This window comes from Cyanistes caeruleus, chromosome 3, assembly GCF_971803275.1.
Source record: "Cyanistes caeruleus chromosome 3, bCyaCae1.hap1.1, whole genome shotgun sequence".
NCBI lineage: Eukaryota > Metazoa > Chordata > Aves > Passeriformes > Paridae > Cyanistes > Cyanistes caeruleus.
In genome coordinates, this window is record NC_141703.1 from 31,049,066 (window position 1) to 31,068,267 (window position 19,202).

At 41.6% G+C, this 19,202-nt stretch overlaps 1 protein-coding gene across 17 annotated transcripts in view; it reads left to right on the plus strand.

Moving 5' to 3' along the window:
• CRACDL (CRACD like) overlaps positions 1-19,202 on the plus strand; it is an 85,497-nt gene that overhangs the window by 32,940 nt on the left and 33,355 nt on the right. For 5 of the 17 annotated variants that reach the window (XM_086880482.1, XM_086880481.1, XM_086880487.1 and 2 more), the window contains one exon: positions 7,810-7,873. The exons of 9 other annotated variants lie outside the window; for them this stretch is intronic. The gene's annotated coding sequence lies outside the window, so the exon portion shown is untranslated. Of the gene's footprint in view, positions 1-7,349; positions 7,728-7,809; positions 7,874-19,202 lie in introns of those variants that run through there. 3 more of the 17 variants (XM_023917569.2, XM_023917582.2, XM_023917576.2) reach the window with 3 other exon arrangements.

Consider the following 19,202-nt stretch of genomic DNA (forward strand, 5'->3'; position numbering starts at 1 on the left):
CAATAGTAATAGAACTTTTATGACTAGTCATGAAACAGTAAAGATTGTTGAAACCAGCCTAGAGCGGATGCAGTTGCACCATCATAAATGTATTCAGAACATACTCATACACATAGAGTGAAATGAGCTACACTGGTACTTCACAATGCTAGATTAAAGGTTGGACTTGATGGCCTCTAAGATGTTTTTCAGCCTAAGTGGGTCTATGATTTGTGCCTAAATACTGTATACTGAGAGCTGCATAGAAGGCCATTGTTTCTTTCTGTAGCCTTCACATCCCAACCAGCCAGTGTATGTTTTGGGTACTGTACTGTATTATGTATATTATAATGGGTTGCTTGTATGGCCACTGGGTGTGTTTGCATCAACTTCAGCCTAGATGGAACAAGATCTGTGAACATGCAGAAACATGGACTGTAGTGCAGGCTAGACAAGCCTTTTGAGGACTGATGATGCCATGTTGCTCTCTTTTCCTTGTTGCTTTTATAATCCAGAGGTGCATGTCTCCAGCCTAAATAATCTCACTAGATAGTGTGAGCTATTTAGCCTTCAAAAGGGAAAAGAATTCTTTGTTCCCAATCTCACAGCTCCTTTTCTCAGGAGATCCTCTCTTAGTTACCATGGATATGCAAACTGGTGCAACAGTCTTCTATCCTTTATTCATACACCTACTAACATCTGTACCAGTGTAAATTTCAAATATAGACCTGGCTTGTGCTGGATCTGGCTAAATCTGGAGCAGTTTTACACATTTCTTTTGACACGTTGGTTTTGGCTGGTCGTTCTACCTTTTTGAGCAGATGTAGCATTTCATAACTTGTCACTGAATTTTTATCCTTCCATTCATGATGGTGACAACCAGAAATCTGATTGTGAACCACCAACGTGAAGCATATAAAGAAGTTTGGGAATTTGAAGAAATCTGTTTCTCAGCACCCCTCCCTTGAGCATTGGGTGGTGTTCGAAGTACCAAGATTACATGGAGACCTGGAGCACGTGGGTCAGTTCCATACAGCTCAGCAGCAAAGGAATTTGCCTTGCAAAAGAAATTATACATCTGACTCTTCAGTGACACTCAAGTCTAATTGAGCTTGATTTGACACTAAATGCCTAATTAAGGAATCTTTCTTTAGGCTTCAGTGGGCATTGGATCAGAGCTGCTGAGACCAAGGGCACTGAACCACTGGGTTAGGTTTATTACCTTTATAACTGAGATAGGAAGCTCTGGGACACTAGGACCAGCTCTGTAATATCAGCATTTATCTAAGCATTAAGAGATCAAGACACTGCAAATCTTGCACTGTTCCCACTTACCTGACCATGTAATGTGTGAAGAAAGTGGAGAGTAGACAGGCTACTGGATGTCAGCTGAGCCACCAAAACCACAGGGGAAACAGAAAAAGGCAAGTGTATTTGCAAATTTAAGTATACAGAGAAGCATTGAAGTAGGAGTTCTTAAGCTTTTGTTCACTTACGCTGTTTGGATAAACTGCTGGTCTTTTGTGGCATTCAGATATGAAATACAGTTAATATGTTTTCATGACATATTTTCTGTCTTTACCTTTAAAAGAAAGCCACAACAGCAATGAGAGGATTAGCAAATGTGGTTGTTGAGAGTGTTGCTGTGGCTATGATTTGTCAAGAGCTATGTGAGATCTTCTCAAGTATGAATAGCATCAAGCTTTTTACTGCTCTTATTATTTAATTGTATTCTTTCAGTATTCAAAGGACTCAGCCAGCACAAGAAGCTATTGTACTTGGAACTGTGCAAACACTCAAGAGACAGAATCTAAAAAATTCTGAGTTTAACATAACAAGATGGGTAAGACATGCGCATTCAGGCAACTCAGTAATACCTTGCTGTTAGGCATTTAGGTGGGGTAATAGCAAGGCTTTTTGGCACCTTTCCCTTCTTCCTCCTCTTGTACTGCTCCTGTCCTCCTCCTGACACCCTTCCCAGCCAGCAGCTGTTGCAGTTTTGCAAGCCCTGTTGCCCCAGGCACTGCCCCTGTAGTGCAGCCCAGGCTGAGTACCCTGCAGGGTGCAGGCATGGTCCCATATCCACATCAGTTATTTCACAAGAATCCTCATACATTTTCACTGAGAAGAGCAAGACAGTTACTGAAGACTCTGGAAAATAATTCGAAGGTTCCAAGTCAAGTTTTTTCCCACACAGCATTTGTTGCTTTTGGAACCCCACATGCAATTCCCTGCCCTTAGCTGCTGCACAACTCGACGTCTTCTCTTTGTACAAGAACACACAATGCTAGGTGCTGGGGCTGCAAATCCTGCTTTCAAGAAATAACTGCACCAGAGACCACTTTCAATCATTGAGACAACACAGTTCAGAGTTCTTCCTGGTACCTGTCTTTCACTGTGGCTTTGTACTTTGCTGCTTCTTAAAAACTTTGCTCCTACGCTAATGGCTCAAGGAGAAAATTCCTGCTGGTGGAGCAAGGCCTTACTCAGATCTGCCAGTCTGCCTGCCATACTATTTTGGATGCCAAGTTGACAGCAAGAATGAATTTATGCCATGAGATTGAAAAGGAAGTGTATCATTCAGCTGTTTGAACCAGCAGATGGCAAATGTAAAGGAAAAAAAAAAAATGGATCTAAGAGCCAATCCAGAGAACAGACATTAAATAAAGCCATCTGGCAAACATATGAAGGGAAAGAAGATGATGAGACCAAGTTCTGCTTTAAATATCTGCTCATATTGAGAGGAAGTTGGTGGGAACTCACACCATGGGAGAGCAGGCTTTGAGCCTGTGAGGAGTCCTCTGTAGTGTCAAAGCCTGTAGTAGTGTTGAGGACTTATAAGAAGGACCCTAAACTATGAAGTAGGCAGCATCTAAGCAGCATCATTCCTGCCTGTGATAGATCCTGGTGATACTCTACATAGGATAGTGAATACAGATCGGTTTGATTCCCCCATGATGGGATTGAAAAGACCACACCTAGGAACCTCCTTTGTAGAGAGGGACTAGAAAGATAAGCATGGAAGTAAGCCAAGAGGGTGATCTAATATAAATTGTGGATGCCCCATCCCTGGAAGTGTTCAAGGCCAGGTTGGATGGGGCTTTGAGCAGCCACATCTAATGGAAGGTGCCCCTATGCATGGCAGGGGGTTTGGAACTAGGAACACCTTTATAGTCCCTTCCAACCCAAACCATTCTATGATACCACAAATTCTGAAAGACATTGATAAATCTGTTTTTATGTCAGTGCCATGGCATTTTCTTACTTTGCTCTACTACTATTAATTCCTGGAGAAGAAAGATGTGTGTGGTTTTGCACTCAGGCTCTTACTTAAAATTTCAAAAGAGAAACATTGTCCATTGAAAAGGGAATTGGTATCTTACGTAAGTGCCCAGCCTTTCTTTTGGAAACTTGCTCTCAGGCAATGTGATTTCAGAGCCCAGAAGTCTAGCAGATGTTATTACTATTTCTGTTTTACAGGTCAGTGCTTTTGGTTTTCACGCTCTGAGAAATGCCTACAGCTGCTAGCCTGTCTTTTATGTTATAAAAACAAGTCAATTCTGTATCATATTCTTAATTTATACATGATTTTGTAAATTTTTTTTCCTGATAAAATGGGGATACTGTTGAACATTCCAAAAGCATCTAGTAACCAACAGTTTCATTGGCAGATTGTGTCATCTTCATATTTCCATAAAGGGCAACAGCTGATAATTTTGCAGTGAGTTTTGTTCTTGATATCCAGGCCCGTTGCATTAAACAGAACAAATAATCCCACCACTTAACTGCAATGAAATGAAAATATTTCAGTATTGCAACCTAATTTTTTAATGCCTCTGTTGATAATAAGGTTCACATGAGGGATGATATAGTAGCAGTATTTTATGCATTAACTGTTGATTTCAGACATTTACATGGGAAAAAGTTGCCAGCTCTCACTGAGCAAAATTTTCAAATATCTATTTCCTTTCCTTCTCATCTGTGTTGTTAATGATTGCCTGCTGTATCTGAGAAAGTTTTCCTTAATTTTCTTCAGCATCTAATAGCCAGGCTAACAAGAAGACAGTATTTCTGTCCCTCTGCTCAGATGAATAATTCATTGCCCTGCATTTTTTGTGTAAAGTAAATTTCAACTCTTTCTTTTGTTAAGATGAGTTACAAGAGGTCCTGGACACAAAGAAATTAATTTTCTGCCTTCAGGCACATCATTATCTGTACTGAGAGGGAAGTAACAGTGTATTTCTGTTAAATTTTGGTTAAAGAATTTGCTATGCCTAGTGTTAGAGGGATGGTATCCTTTAATTGAAGTTGGAGTTTGGCAGGTTTTTTCAGTGCTGTTCTGCTGCTGTTCTCCCTAGCTCAGCTGAACAATGGGCTAGAGAGATGCTGGCAGTGTTGCTTGGTTACAATTCATCAGTGTGAATCAGTGCTTCACGCAGCTCCTTCTGCAGCTGAACAACCAGGAGACTTCTCGGCACTGTGTCACTGATGTGAGCGGAGATGTGAGCAGATTACGGACCATCTCAATTACTGTAATACTACACCTTTGCAAAGGGGTTTGGACAGCAGTGTTTGACTTTCAGTGGTTGAAGTCAGGCAATTTGGAGCTGTCTGTTTTACATGGCTTTGCAAGTATATAGCCAAGTAAAGCAAATTTTTAACTGTGTGTTTTGTTGCAAGGTGTCTTTGACAAGTTTGGCACTTTGGCATCCTTCTGTATTCATCAGGAGGATGAAATCCTTCATTATGTGTGTTCCCCTGGAATAGACATGCCATTTACTGAAGCCTGCCTGCAGGAAAAGTGAAACATGTAAGAGGAACTGCTACCTTCCTCATATTGCATTTGACCAAGTCTTAAGCTGGCATAAAATGAAGCTGGTGGAGTTATGCCAGTATAGACAATAGGAAGATGTGACAGGTTATTTTTAACACCATGGAGTAGATTTTTTTCTACCCCACTTAAATCTGTGTTACTACTTACCTGTTCTTGCTGTTCAAGACATGACTGAAGGAAATGTTAAAAGAGAGGAGAGGTGTCCAGTTTTGTGCTGTCCGTGGAATCAGCATTTCCAACGGCATTGATGCATCTACATATTTTTTCTAAATTTTACATGAATCCTGAAATTATTTCCTTCTTCCTCTCTCTTTTGGGCTCAGCAGTCCTCCATTTCTTCTCAAATCTACTGTACTTGTGTCTTTTAATTTCTCTTTGCCTCTATTAAGGGTCTCACTGGAAAAAGCTTGTATTTTTCACACCTTTTATCTTTGCAAACTTTGTTTTCCCTAATATCTGCTATTTAATGCAGCTCGTTGCATGGCTGAACATAAGGACTATTTGGAAGAATCTGTAGGAAAAGATGCACTGAAGTGCCATCCACTTCACTTGGTTTGCAAAAGCTGAATCTATAGCAAAAAAATTAGTTTAGAGCTATCTAAAACACAAATACATCTATGCGTAGTTTCTCTGCACTGTTTTGCTTCCTGGTGATGGTCTCTGTCAGATGGCCTTTGATCAGAAAATTGTTTCAGAGTATCTGCACTGTTTAAAAATCAGTTGTGCTGCACAGAGCTGTGAATTCTGATTTGTGCAGTGTTGTTACGTGATCAGTTTTTCTTTAGCAGCAGATGAGTATGTATTTAATATCTTAAATTTTCAGTATCTTTCCTCCAAATGTCTATTGGTTATCTATAGGGCTTTTTACATTTTGGCACTACTTAAAACCTGGATTAATTTAACCCTGCTGTATTCAGACTGCAACATCCATAACTATTTTGTCTGGAAATTTAAGTGCTTGTGGGATAGGGCTTTTCTTCCTGTTTCTTCAGTAAAATGACAAAGGAAATGAATGAAAGAACTATAATTTTCCTATCAATATAATGAGCTTTGGCTCCTGTTCAGAAAGGTACTTGAAGCCCCATAATACTCACCTGGTTTTGGGCAGTTGTAATTGCTGCAGGGATAGACTGATTCCCTGGATAATTTATGGGGAAGGAGAGATCTCAAGCATAGCTAAGAACCTGCTTCCTGACCTCAAGCCTGTGCTGAACAGAGATTTATCAGGCCACTGAACCTGGCTACAGTGAAAGGAGAGCCTTTTTGGGGATTCACTACATGCATTAGGAGTAAGCATTAGGTGTGCCATTGCACAGCTGAGCAGGGCTGGCATCCTGCAAAGACACTTGTGTGCCTTTCCCTTCCATTAAAGCATTGCTTTGTTTCTACCAGATAGAAGGCTATTGTGGAGTAATTCCCTTGTAAGGTCATAGCTGGACTTCTCTAGACATGACAGGCCAGTTCTCCTGTCCCTGAGAGCCTTCTTTAAGAGAGCAGTTGCCTGTGTGGTGGTTGGGTGGTAGGTACACCCACTGCAAACTCATGCAGAGACACAGGAGCTGCTGCCCTGGCTGAGCTGGAGTCCTCACAGATATTCCTGTCTGGGACTGGCAGAATCTACTTGAGCAATGAGGGAGCTGCTCACGTGTGAGAATGTGCTCAGATGCGATGGGGAAGCAGCCGGCTGGAATGAAAGGACTTGTTTCTGCACCGATACCCCTCAGCCCTCTCAGCCTCATGGGCCCCTCCAGCCTGTGGGAGCATTGCCACACGTGGTGTGCACAGCACTGCTTTCATGCCATTTTTGCCAAGATGTTCCTTGGAGCCAGCAGAAAGCAAACACATCTTTTCCAGATAATTGGGTCTTTGACATTTGTGTTATATGAGGAAGCATTATTTCCTTTTGCTATACAGGATGATAGGGTCTGCTATACCCATCCAAGGGACTCAGAGGCACTTTAGCTCTTCAGGTCTGGCTCAGCATTTACTTTTCATCTTTTAGAAAATATATCCTGAGTAATTTGCAAGCTAAATAGAGTAACTAATACAGTGGCATGGCAATAACTTAAAATATTTACATGGCCAGAAATTGTGGAGTTCTTGTGTCATCATAAACTTCCTCAATTTGCTTCCTTTCAGTTTTCTATGTTGAGTTTGGCTTTAGATTATTCTTCATAGTATGGTGTATGGAATACCATTATTTTTTAGATTTTCATATGCTTAATGTTCTCTCACTGCATTTGTTAATGTTGAGGCTGGACACATGGTGGGTGGTTTCTTCTGATTTATTTAATGACCAGATTTGGAACAGATGTTATTTTAAGGTTAAAAAACTTTCTGGTTTCATTGGCATGAAGAACAGAAAATGTCTCCCTCCATTTTTGTATGTGTGCTTCCTATTTTCACAACAGGTACCTTTGTATCATAAAAATAGCTCAGCTGCTGTCCCTTTGTCCCGGGTGCTATGCACTAGCCTTTACAAAGTAACTTTTTGGCACGGCCCTCCTTTTCCAGGAAGGACCCAGCTAAGCTTCCTGAGTAACATCAGCCTCCACTAAGAATTCAGGTCAGGATCTCCCTGCTTGTTACTTAGCAACTGGGGGATACTGGTGCTTTCTCCTCTGACCGACTCCTTCCGCGTTAGATACAGGGATCACTCGGGGAAAGGATCAGGGCAGTGCTCATAACTCATCCTTCGGGAAGGCAGAGCAGCCCTATGCTGGGTGTCTGATGAGTCGTAGGGTACACTGTCCAAGTCGAACTGAATTGAGACTTTCAGAATTTTCTGCGCAAACTTGAAAGTGTCTCTGCTGGTTTTGCTACCACTTAAATGTCTGGCAAGGTGACAGATCCCTTCTGAAACACCAATAGCCTTTTGTGGTGCAGTGAATCTGACAAACAGGAACCTATGCAGGTAAGCAGCTGAAGAAAGTTCGTGTCTGAGGTACTTTAAGGGTTGGTTTCCTTCAGGTGAAATGTGTTTCTTGGTTACACAGGTGCACAACATTTAATTCTGGGACTATTGACCTGCCTTTGTACTTATTAAAGTTTCATTGGATGGTAAGTAAAAAAGTTAAGCAGAAAGATGAACTGTCTTCTCTTGTTCTTTGTGGTGTGTGTTTATATTTAAATTTTTGAAAACAACCTTTAAACTTCTCTAGTTAATTTATTGTAGAACTGGCTAATGAAAAATCTTTAAGTGATCAAGAGTTATTGGTTGTCATACTCTCACTGCAACTCACTGCTTATAGCATATTTGCAAAACAGAAAGCAGCAAGCCCCTCTGGCTGTGTATTGTTTGCAGAGGCCAGCAATCATTGCCTCTGGTTAGTAACACAATGGGATTTGTTACTGCTTTTTGTTTCCCTTTGATAAATTACAAGTAGAAGCCCTTTGTCAAATTTAAAAATTAGAGCAATGTGCCATTCTAAGAAAAATGCTTACAAAAAAATAGTTTCCTTGTGTTTTAGCTTCTCTTCTCTACTCATAGACAGTAGAGATGGTGGGAATCAAACCAGAGTGTGTTCATATCTAGGGCTGGTACTGGGCTGGCATGATAGTTTTCTGAAGGACCACTTCTCACAGAAAATACAGTTTTCATATTTTGAAAAACATGTAAATTAATGTTTCCAGGTGCATACAAGCTGTTTAACTTGCCTTTTTCAGAAGTCTATAAGCAGTACATTCCCTCTCTTCAGAAATGTGAATTGATACAGCTCCAATTAACTTGAGCAAAGGCCTGCCAAGTGACATCAGCCAAAGATCTGGCTGCACATTTCTGGGACAGGTACACTGTAAGCATGTTTATATGGGTTCTCCACAGAAGGTTGTAGTGGTGGATTCTGAATAGGGACATAAAAGACCAGATTATTTTTAAGCAATATATTTTAATTATCTCTAATATGGAGCTGTTTAATTTGAGTGCTGACTCTAAGGCATTCAGAAGCTGATTTCTTCAGAGAGACTAAGTGCAGCTTCAATTGATATTTTCCACATTTAGTATTCAGAAAAACAATTCCCAGAGTCTCATATTGCATACCTGATACAGCAGCTGCTTTTTAAGTATGCATGTCCAATTGGTATCCTAAACTTTTTGTCTCTATCATACTTATGGGAGAGCTCATACATGCATTCCTAGGACTCACAGGGTGTGTGTCCTATAAGAAGATAGAAAAAATATATACCAGGTTGGTATCTTCATGCAGTTTAGGATGTCCTTTATTACAAAAAGCTCTCCCAAGTGTGTAACTCCATACTACTGTCTGATTAGGTGATGTGGGACAGACTAGGAAAAATATCTGTTTGAGGAGGTGCTTCACATTTCATTTAATTGTTCTGGTCTCTAGGTCAACAACTTTCAGGAGACAGTTAACAGCAGAAACCTCTTCAGTAGCTTTGATCTAGCTCTTTCAGTAAAATAGCACCCTCAGAGAATAACATGGAACCTGAGAGATTAAGTACCCCAGTACCTCCTGATCTTTCCTCTGTTCACAAAGCCTGGTAGTGTCCTCTTAGTAGTGCTCTTCTGGCAAAGCTAGGAGCTGCTCTCTAGATATCTCATTCCCTACCCATTCCTGTGACTCACAAATATTTTTAAAATGTTTAAAAAAAGGAGGCCCCTAAGCAAAGAGAATCAGAATTTCCTCAGGCTTGAACTAGTGTATTTGCCAACTGCATGTAAAAGGCTAAATATTTTCCCATAATACCTACACCAGAGACACTCTGTAGATACACAGATGGCTAGGCCCTTGCAAATTCAGCCAAGGGAGCGTATGCTGGCACTTTGGGTTTTGAAAAGAAGCTGGAATGGGTCCTGTAGTCTGGTATTGGCAGCCAGCATCAGCATCTGGGTGGTTGGACATAGGAAAGAGCCAAGTCTGGAAAGGTTATTGAAACACTGGCCTTGCACAAGCAGTGTTTCTTGATAGTAAATAGATCAAACATGTACTTGGACTCTGCAGCAGAGTAGTCTAGAGGAGGCAGGTGAATGCTTCCTCTCTATTTGTCTGCCAATGTGTGCAAGCCTAACTAGGAGCTGGGAAGCTTAAATCCAAGAGTGATCTTTGTGTCATTTAGCTATAGAGGTTGCCTGTGACCCAGTGTCTGGTTCTGGGCATCTGGCTGCCAGAATTGGTGAGCTTGGAGTAGGGCAGGTGCAGAGAAGAGTGAGTAATATGTCAGGATAATAGAGAGCTTATATCTGTGAGGAAATTAGGATGCCATGACTTGTTTGGCTTTGCAGATGAAGGTTGAAAGGGGAGATGGACATCTTCTCTAAATGCCTGTGGCAAAAGAAAAAGGCTCCTTCAAGAAAGGTATATACGTTAGCACAAAAATAAACAGATATATACTGGTCATTTAGTCTGGGATTTTCTAACCATCAGTTACCAAGTTCTGGAATAGCATTTGAATTTGAATAGTTTTCAAAATAAGACTTTAATCAGCCTGTGAAGGGATTGGGTGTTTGCTTGCACTGAATGCTCAGGAAATTCCCTCTGATAGTATGCTCCCAAGTTTTATTCTGAAACACCTATATGAAGCTCAAAAATATAAATGTACCGAAACATTCCTCAGGATTTCCCTAAGGAGTTTTCACCACATGATAGAATTGAAAAAGTCCACGCAATCCATGGAGTTCTGCATTGAGAAGGGCCTGATAGGTGGGGTGCATCTGGTAGTGATAAGTCTTGCAAAACCACAGAGTTAAAGAGCCTTTGTGAGCAAAATGACTCATCAGTGACTTTGGACCTGCCCAAGGGATCAGCAAAGGCCAAGAAGTGCTGGGACCCTTTTAAGATGCTGTGAGACTTATTGTTTTGGACACATCTCTGATTTGTTGCTGTAACTGGCTCCATAGACAGAAATTTCACCTACCTCCTTGGGAAAGCAAGCAAAACACAGCAGTCTGAGGCAGGGAATTCCACCCCTAGGAGTGATGGGGTGACCCTGGAGGTCTGTGCCATGCCTGAGAGACAAGTTGTTCCTGACTGAAAGCACTTTGATGGTTTCACTCTGCACCACCTGCCTCGGCAGGAAGGAGGTCCCACAGGAGGTGGGAGAAAAGCCCATACAAGTAGATTTTGTTTGCACAGCTTTCCTTTTTGAGTTTTCATTAGGAATACTGCTCTACCAGCCTCTCTCCCAGTGGTGTCCATTTTGCTGCCCATGGGGATATTGTCTGCTTCTCTGTTTCTCTTCTGATATCTGAGCTCTTTCTAGCATATGAGACATTTAATTTATGAATGCTGCAGTACATTTTGTTGTGCTTATGTAAATCAGGCAGAGATCAAGCATTGTACAGTCACAAGTAAAGGTGATGGCAGATGAGTGCTCTTTATGTCATGCTGGATTTCTGCTGCACACTTGCATTTATATTTGCCAAATTACAGGCAGGAAATTTTTGAATTAATGACAAATATTTCCCAACAGTAGTTACTTAAGTGCCTGCACATGTTAAATTAACCATAATAATCTTGTCATAGTCATGAATTAATAACCTGTATCTCACTGGGCTTTTGAGAATTTGTGGTATATTCAAAGAAAGGAGCCTGGGGACAAATGGGATGTCTCCAAATGGCTTTACATCCCTGTCCCCACCATCCTATCCCACTTGCCAAGTAAGCTTCAAAGGCTATAGAGGAACCTGAAAATTAGGTTTAGAAGAGGCAGAAAGGAAGAGATCTCCTCTGCAGAGGGGTGTCTCTTTCTGGTAAAGTGATTTATACTTATTCACTCCTGAAATGTCTTCCTCTCTTCATTGCTGAGAGGGAGATGCTGCCAGAGGCAAATGTGCACACAAGAGATTTCTCACAGAGTTTAAGCAGCGAGGAGTTTAACAAGGAAGGCGTTTATCAGAGGGGCATGGGGAGAACTTTTGTCCCCGTGTCAGAAAGGAGAAGAGGCTGAGGACAAGCAGTGATGTGGGAAAAGAGAGATATTTCTCACAGTGTGTTCCCTCCCCACCTATGGTCCATGGAACTCCTTCCAGTAGAGACCTGGGGAGCATGATCAAGTTCCCTTTGCCACCTGAGTTTCACTACCCCACAAGGTGCCAAGGGGAGCTGGGGCCTAGGCCAGAGAGGGCACCTCAGTCTAAGCCATTGGCTCCAGCAAAGCTGGACCAAGGGACAGGCCTGGAGCTGAGCATCGCTTCTGCATGACAGACTTACTCTGGTCCCTGCTCTGAGAGTTGCAGCTTGAGGAACATTGGGAGAAGCATTTCACCTCTCTTATGAGGAGAAGCTGCAGGATCTGGGCTATTTAGTCTAGAGAAGAGAAGGCTGAGAGAGGATCTTATTAATGGATATATACGTCTCAAAGGCAAGTGTTGGGAGGATGGTGCCAGACTCTTTCCAGTGGTGGCCAGTGGCAAGATGAGAGCAAAGGCTATAGACTAAAACACAAGAAGTTTTACCTCAGCATGAAGAACTTCTTTATGTTTGAGATAGTGCAGTAGAACAGGTTGCCCAGGGAGGTTGTGGAGTTTCTCTCTCTAGAGACATTCAAAAACCCACCTGGACATGTTCCTATGTCACCTGTTCCAGGTGACAGGGGCAGGGGGCTTGGGCCAGATGATCTCCAGAAGTCCCTTCCAACCCTCACAATTCTGTGATATGCTTTCTACTTCCCAGTCCAAGGGAATGACGGGTCTTGTGCAGGTGGCACACTAGAGACTTACCTCTGGATTTCTGACAAGGTGGCAGTAAAAACTATTAGGCTGCATTCAGGATATTGACTTTCAAAAGTCTGCAAGTCTGAAACAGCAGCTGGAGGTGATACATACAGAATGACTTGCCAGAGGTTATATTTGCTGAGATTATTGCTGCAGGGAAGGAGTGAAGGAGAAAACAAGAATCTGAGTTAGTGGCAGTTATTTCCATTTGCTCATATCCTTGCTTTGGAGCACAGTGTGGTTTGGAGCATAGACCTGCAAGTAAATGAGATAAGAGCTCCAGAAAAATATTTCCTCTCTTTCAAATATAAAGAAAAATTATGTCCTGAATGGATAGTAGGAATGAAAAGTTTGCAAGTTCATGTCATAAAGGGAATAAATGACAAATAATTATGGCTCTTACATTGGTGAAATCATGACTGTTTTTTTCTTACAGACTGTGGAGAAAGGTTCCAAACAAAGATGAAAGCCATGATGTTTATTGTGGCGTGGACAGAAAGCAATCTTCCAATCTTTCCGTGTAGGAAATGATTTAGATTATTAAGTCCATCTTAGCTGGACTCCTACCTGAAACCTTTGAGGAAGTCATGTATTACAATGACCTTGTGTTAAAAATCTCATGCTCTTTTTTCTAGAAGTGATCCGAATATTACTAGTGTGGAGGAAAGATAAAGGAGCCTGTGGTGGCTCATCTGTCTCCCATCAGGGCTCAAGAAAATAATTACCATTTGAAGGCTGAGAAAATAATTTCCATTTGAAGACCCTTAGGAAGGGTCAAAAGAGGCTAAATGAGGGGTCATTTCCAAATAAAAGCCTGCCACATGTACTACCTCAGAGCAAGTCTTGTACGACAGTTAGACAAGAGGCTGTTCAGCTTTGCATTTGACCTGTGGGGTTTAGTGCAACAGGAATGTGGAATGTGTTTACAAGGTAGCAGTTATTGCTGAAATATGTGAGTGCTGTTGCCTGGGGAAATTTCGGAGGATTGTGACTGTGCTGACAGTGGCTGTACCTCTTGGGCAGACTGTGTGGATACTGGGGAGGAAACTGGCCCCAGAGTCTGCAATCTACAGAGGGAATGCAGGGCACAATGCTCCCCTTCCCTACCATGTCCTGCTGCCATCCAATGGCTTCAGCTGGATCTCGCTCCCATCTTGCTGCTCCTTCGTGCTAGGATGACCCGGGAGGGTGAACTGGTCCTTGTGCTGGAGACATGGCTTCTTGTTATCCCTGCATCCGAGGGGACTCCAGGTTAGCACACGGCTGCAGCCGGTTCAGCAGAGTGGTCTGGGCTAGAACTAGGTAGAGCTGAGGACTGAGAGCCCCTTTGGGTATCTTTCATGAGCAGGTCCTGGAAATCAGCCTGCTTATGTTCTGGCTAGTCTCAGCTGGTAGGCTGGTATATCACTGCATGGAAGGGCTCAAGCTTCTCCTAGAAATATCTATTTCGTTTTCTTTGCATTTCCAACCTGCTTTTTTTAAAAAAAATCTCTATTTTAAATGTGTTATATTAAAACTATTCTGCACATTGATGATTTCATGCACATGGACGATTTCCAGCACAAGGAATTCCCAAGGAAGCTGGTAAAGTCCAGCTTAGTTTCTTTTTTTCACTCACTTTCCTTCTTACTTAAGTTCGCCTAATTTTTATCGCACTAATGGCAAAATATTTGGAAGAAGGCCTAGGATTTAACTATATTCTGTGTTCAGTTGAACCCAACACTTTAAAAGTACTGTCATTAACTTTTAAAGAAACTTAATAAAACTGTTGAAATGACACTGTTATACCATGCATGTAATACCATACATGATGGACCTGTGAAAATTGGGCCAAATTAATCTCTAGATGTTAGCAATTTGCCTCCTTGTCTGGTTAACTTGGCCCACTGAGTCTCCTTCAGAATAGCAGATAAAGCTGAACAAAGATCTCATTCCAGGTATTGCTAAACACTTCCTGCATCTTAAACTCTCATTAACCTCTGCACTGTACAAGAACACCCTTACTTAATTACTTTATTAGTGGGACAGTTGGTGTCAGTGAGCCATTGCTCTGGGCTTGTTGTGCTTCCAGGGGGGACTTTCTTCACCAGAAAGCAGGTGTGTGTGTGTGTATAAGCAGATGAATAGTCAATTTATTGTATTCATGGTTCCAAAAGAGCTAGGAAGGATCAATGTAAGCCCTGTTATATTTCCGTGAATTTAAAGGCACTGAGACCTTTTAACACTGTTGATATTTCTACTCATTCTGAATACCAAAAGACCTGCTATAATTATTTTTGTGAAATAGCTTCGGGAATGTTCCCAGTGCTGAATTCAACAGTAATTGCAATATGTAGAATCAAATGTAATTTTGTTCTAACCAATGAAATTTTATTTTCTATTGCTTTTCAAGGAGAGGCACATTGAGTGAATTTTTAATACTTCACTGACCTCTGACTCTGAGTGATGTCAGCCTGTTATTGTAAAAAAAAGTATGACCTTCTTCAGAACATTATTAGCAAAATACTCTATGTGAACACTCAATATTACATAAGTTAAAAATACAGATTGTGCTTCTGTCTGTAAAAATGGCTGGTACAAACCTAAAAGTCTGGTAGTGTATTGAGCTGTTTGTGCTCATAAATATAGCAGAGGACGTCTGGTAGGCAGCTAGCTAGGGGAGGTCTTCTGTCTTTGTGTAAAACAGCTATGCCCTTATTATTCCTGAATGCTGAGGGAAAAGGAGAGCCAATGTGGCTTTTTTACTTTAACAGTTCTCTTCATAATCATGCTTTCCATGTTGGTGGAATAAATCTCCTGTCCCCTCTATTAAATCACAAAAAATAAAGGACTGAAAGCAAGAAGGAAAGGGTTACTGCATAGGAATAAGACATTTCACATGAGTTTGCTTTATCCTTTTGCCCATGCAGGCTCCTCCCTCCACCCCCCCTTCCTGTAATTCTGTTTGCTTTGCTTTGGTTTTTGTTTGTTGGGGTTTTTTTGTTTGTTTAAGGAAAGCATGCAAGTCAAGCTAAGGCTTTTCCTGTGAACAAAATATGACCTTTGTGAAGGTATATACCATCAAGTTACTGGGCTCTATCAGGGAAGAAAGTTCCCTTTACCCTTCTGGAACAGATTATTCCCTGCACTATCCAAGACATCAGGCTGGGCAGTCTTAGTAATGCCTTCTGACCTCTTTTGTTTCTGTGTTCTGTATCAATGCACTATTTTAAAAAATAAAAATCTCACTGTTCACAAACTGCTTGGGAGGAAAGTTTATTTTATGAAGTGTTTCTCACATCTCTCAAAAGTGCTGAGGGAAGGAAGGACTATTAATTCTTGGGGGGAAAAAAAGAGGTAGAAAATGAAGGTTTTTACCTCTCCCCCATCTCTTGGAAATGCACTGTGCTTGTAATAGAGAAAGGAATGTGCTGTTGGCAGAGGCGTGGCAGAAGGGCTGATGAGGATCTGATGAGAATCTGCACAGCCTTTGGAATAACGGGCAGATGCGTCAGAGGGTAGTTTGGGCTGGTTAGGCAAAGGAAAACACATACTGCCCAACAGCGGTGGAAGAATGAAAACAACTAAATGCCCAGAAAACCCTTCAAGGCTTGGTAATATTTCTCTGTTGTAGCCCCTAAAGCCTCATCTGCTATTCATGTTAGGCCTTGCCCTGTTTGCACAAAGGCTTGGGCTTGAAGCCTGTGCAGTGAACTCCTATCTCTCCTGTCCAATCTTCCTTTTAGCAGGTATTTTATTACATGACATCCCTTGATGTCTCTTCTCAGGAATCACAGGGACACCCAGCACCACCTTATGTTTACATTTGCTGGTTCTTGTGGTATAGCTTGGTATCCTTCTACCTCCACCCATGTTGGGGGTGGAGGGATAGCAAACTCTGGTGCAAGGAAGAGCATTGGAAGAGATGTGTGCTGGTGCAACTGACTTCTCTTAGTTATTTCTGAGGGAAAGGGCAAATTACTCACAGCCAGGTCTATTAATTTTGACAGTGAGTGGGAAGAGGATTAGAGGATTCCAAACTGGCAGAGTTTTAAAAGAGAAGGACACTGACTTTGTGTTCAGGCTGTGTGTTCTCACCTGGACCCATGGGTGCTGACCTAGGACCCATGCAGCCATGCAGAGGATGCTGGCAGCAAAGACACGTGACCCAGCTTTGCTCTGAGCACAAGGAGTGGCTCATAGGCTCTCACCACACCAGCGTGGTTGTGCAATGTGCAAATTTTCTTTTAACATAAGAGCATGCTACAAACATTGCGTTAGCTGGAGATAAATGTTGACCACAAGTGAGGAAACAAAACCTTTTATTAGCCAATAATGCAGATAAGAAAAGATGGATAAAGTGTACCTGCTTCAGTGTGAGACAAATGAAAATGGATAGCAAAGTATCATTTAGACAGCCAACCATTTGTGAAAATGGTGAAATTGGTGAAAATGATGTTTGCATGGGCATCAGTCAGTGTAAACAAGTAGGTGCTAACAGCAAAGAACACATGAAGTCATAGACTTTGCAAAGCAATACTTTCTGTTTACACACCATTTGAACAAAATGGAATGAGATGATTGACTGCCCAATTTTGGAAACAAAAGGCAAAGCTGTATACAAAAAGTGAAAAGGTGTCTTTCTTCCTGGTCTGGCATGAGACTTGATAGCAGAAACCAGTGCAGTTTTCTCAGAAAATGTCTTCTCTGGGTAAAGTATTTTTAATAATGCACAAATGATGAGAACGCAGCTAGAATATATACTGTATATATATATACAGATACTGTAGAGATGCTGATATATGGTAGAATGACCCTTCAGTCCCACTGCTGGCACTCTGGATAAAGCTTCTAGAATGGCTGAATGTATGTAAGCATGCACTCAGGTACATTTGTTCACTTGATTTAAAAACTGGAGGCCAAATAAAAAATGAAAAATGAAATTCCTTTGACCTAATGAGAGGTCTGAAGCAGGAAAACATATGGCTTTGGAAATGGGGTTGCAGTTGTTACAAAATTCTCCTGTCCTTTTATGAGTTTTTGGATGTGTTTATACAGACCAATCAGATTTCCAGAGACCTGCACCTCACTCATGTGGACATTCCTAGTACTTGGGGTCATATGTGCTGTGCTTGCTCAGGGGGAGCACTTCAGTATGCTTCTTAGACCTCCTGTTGCAGGTGGTTTATCTTGGAAACAAAAGCTCAAGATGATGGCTGCTCTTTAGAAATGATTTTATAATTGGACATACTGTGAAAAATTTAGTTTTGGCATGGCTCAAGCATTATCGCTTGGGAGCATTTAAAGTGGTTTGAGAGTTTGGAAGGAGGGGACAATGATCTCTGTCAGAAGGAGGAGGTCTGAGCAGAGAGGTGTGTTGAACAGCAGCGTTTCTTGAGTTGTGTGAATACTTGCCTGCTGCCCTATACTTCCTTCTGCCACACCCTGCACAATGTTTTCAGCACAAGGTCTCCCGTGGCTGCAGAGATAAACCTTTGCTTGGGAGGCAGGTGATCACAACACACTTTTGAACCTGCGCTATGCCAAGGCATGGCACCCTGGGGCTGTGTGCAGGTGGTGCTCTTGCTAATGCACATGCTGGAGAGCTGGAGCGTCTCCAGGGTTGTGAAAGCACTGCTGGTGTGCCTGGGATGGCAGAGGACCATGGCAGGCACTCTGGGCTTGTTCCCTCTTGAAACTTGGAGCTGTCCTGTTTCTGCAGTCCAAGTGACAGGAGAAGAGGCTGTGTAGCCTCTGGATGGTGTCTTCATTTCAGGTTTGAGTCCTCAGAGAGGGGGAGGATGAGAAAAGGCTGCCTCAGTCTTTTCTCCTGGTATGGTTAGGGTTTAGGATGACTTTGGGTTGGTTACTCTCTCAGTTAGAAGAGTATCTCTGATTATTTGGGGTCTTTTTATATCCTCAGAATCCTTGCTTTATTTTCTTCTTTGCCTGCCCCCCCCCAAATCTTCAAGTCTGTGTAATATCAGAAGAAATGTTAGTATATATTGTGATGGTCCAAGAAAAGGGCAGCTCTTCCTCTCATGTGAAATAATTTCCCTAAATTCAGAATTTTTAGCTTGTCATGTTTCTACTAGAAAAGAGATATTCTTATACAAAAGAGAAATTAAAGGTATAAACTGCTGTTGTTTGGTTTTTGGATACATACTTTTGAGTGTACTGGCATTTGGAAGGGTTAAGAAGGGGAATAGAAACCTCTTGTGCTGCTATATTCTGTTTCTATTCTCTGCAGTGGCATAGGCTCACATGTATTTCTTGTATCACAGCTTATCTAGAAAGGACCTAGGAAGGAAGAAGGAAAGTGAAAAAAGTCTCTTCTGGGAAAAGTCTAATATAGCAAAAATACTGTTATAAACAGGTAATATTTGTCATCAGACATTATATTTGGCTTATAAAAGCTCTTAATAAATTGATAAACCAAGTACCTCTAGTATTCCATTCTGAAAACAAGCACACATACAATGTGGAAAAAAAAAAAAGAGGAAAAGGGTGTGACTGCCAGTGGTGTGGTAAATCTTGTCCTTGCTAACAAGGGAGAACCAATGCAGGTTGCTTCTTTAGGATAAAAATCCTGCTGAGTTTTCAGATCACAGGATGATTTAATTAAATGATGGACTTCAGTAAATCCTTGGGGAAACTGGAAATGAAAAAGCTCAGCTGCCGAGCCTCTAGATCCAAGCATAAGTGCACAATGAATACCACCCATCCCAGTGGATGCCA